The following is a 2145-nucleotide window of genomic DNA, read 5'->3' on the forward strand; positions in this document are numbered from 1 at the left end:
TTCGAATCCTAAAAAACTCATATTCATGGCATTGACATTTACTTTTATAATGTCCCCTAGAAGCATATGAAATCATGTGCGTAAGCACAAAAAGCTCAGGACCAAAGGTTTGCTTTGTATGAACTAGCTTATTTGCAAACGAGGCTTACTTTTGTGCACGGAATTTTCTTTTTGGGTTTGCTTGCGAGATTCATTACATTTGTTGCTTCAGCTTATTTTTCTTTTCGTAAAGAAACAAAATCGGCAAAACCAACAAACAGAGAGCTTTAAGGCTGCCTGTGAAAAAGAAGGCAAGCGAAGCCGTCCTATGCGAATGTTTATTTTAATGACAGTAAAGCCTTCCACAAACGAGACTTTCCAAAGCAATTTGCAACTCTCTGGCCTAAAGGAGGCCCATGAGCTAAGGGTTGGGATAAGGATAGTTATTTGGACTGAAAGACGAGAGCCGGGTGGCCATCAATATATTTTCAATTTACTTTGCCTTAGTACCTAACTTACGGGTAGCTGGATTAAGGAATGGGCCATTTAGAATTGCCGAAGAAAGTCAAAAGTCTAATGACTATTTCCTTGCATTCGGATGGACTTAATGATTTACTGCCTTAATTAATTGGTTTAGCTAAGACAACTAAAGGCCTGTGACATATCATATAGTGAAGAACCATTGACTTTGCTTAAATGAGTTTTTTAACCTGACCAGGTTAAACTTTTAACTAAACGCAAAAATATCTCGTTTTAGCCATTACGGGTCCGAATGGTTTGAGCCTCCAAAGCCGCTCCGACTGGATAAGAAAATAGCCTAATGTCTAAGGGTAGTAGAAAATTAAAAGATAGCGAAGTTATCATCTATTTAGAGACGAGCGAAGAGCAGAAATGATATAAGGGCAACGCAAGACATTCCGCTTGCACGGTGTTTGTTATTTTAAAAATGGTAGTTTCGTTTGTGCGAGTTGTTTGATATATTTTTATATCGTTTAAGATTTAATCATTCTTTAATGCTCAAACAATTAAAATTGCATGGGAAGGAGGATTTATGAAGTTCTTGCCAATATCAGATCTTAAGGATCTATTGTTTCGACTAGAAAGTTTATTTGGCAAATCGACCTAAAATATCATAGTTTCTTTTTTGTGCTGTTTTGTAGATATAATTGAAACTTAATATCAGTGTTTAGGCATTTTAGTTATTCTTAAACTCATTAATCCTCATATGATTTAATATGGCTAAAGAAAAAAAATAAATTTCCATACAGGGGTTCCGGATTAGCTTAATTGGTAGAGCAATGGACTGTTAATCCATAGGCTGTAAGTTCGAATCTTGCATCCGGAGTTTAAAAAGAAATAAGCAAAATAGGGATGGGATTTAATTAATGAGAGCTAGTCTGCGCTTTTACGTTTTCTAAGTGCTCTGATTTCATATCCTGGATAACGGGAATGTATCTTTTTCTTAATATATGTTGTCCTATTTTATCGGCAAATGTTAAAGCTCCGATTATTGGCTTATCTTGGCAAGGATTTAACCTAACGCATATATGATAAGCACTTTCACTGTATATACATTTAAATACAATAGTATGTTAATTACTTTAGTTTGCGTGGTAAGACCGTTTAGTTGATTTAATTGTCTGCAATGTAATAGAGGTGTTCATGGGTTTGAATGTTATTTTATTTGCTAGGCTTTTTTCAATATGCAAATTAAGCTTTCTGTTTGATGGCCTTGCCATATGGGGCTTATGGCATGATCTGTGGGGTAAAGGATTGAGTTTTCATATCTGCTGTTCTCTTTTAATGCTTGCCTTGTTTGTTGGGCGAATAAATGATAGGTTTGTTTGCTTTGCTATCGTTTAGTTTTTGGCTTTTTGTAATTAACAAGATGTAGTAAAAGAATCGGTTAAGCTTCTATCCCTGCTCTAAGTACAATCCATTTGTTATTTGGTGAATTTAGGAGCAAATGAGTTATTTTTTAATTGTTTATTGATTTATTAATTGTTGGATCGGCGCTGAAAATAAGCAGTTTCCGCTGCGCAGAAAGAAACTTTATGGGCTAGCTTGAATTTCCGTACATGACAGTTTGCTGCCTGGAAGGAAAAGCGTGATGGCTTGTAATTTGTCAAAGATGCACGGCGCACTGCTTAAGAGTATTTTAGTGAA

At 35.6% G+C, this 2145-nt stretch overlaps 1 non-coding gene across 1 annotated transcript; it reads left to right on the forward strand.

Moving 5' to 3' along the window:
• The first annotated feature begins 1251 nt into the window (after positions 1-1251).
• Positions 1252-1324, forward strand: TRNAN-GUU (transfer RNA asparagine (anticodon GUU)). Its single transcript has one exon. It is a non-coding gene; the product is annotated as a tRNA-Asn (tRNA).
• The last annotated feature ends 821 nt before the right edge of the window (positions 1325-2145 follow it).

Source organism: Lygodium microphyllum, unplaced genomic scaffold, assembly GCF_053477565.2.
Source record: "Lygodium microphyllum isolate KBCC unplaced genomic scaffold, Lygodium_microphyllum_v1.1.10 scaffold_281, whole genome shotgun sequence".
NCBI classification, from domain to species: Eukaryota; Viridiplantae; Streptophyta; class Polypodiopsida; order Schizaeales; family Lygodiaceae; genus Lygodium; species Lygodium microphyllum.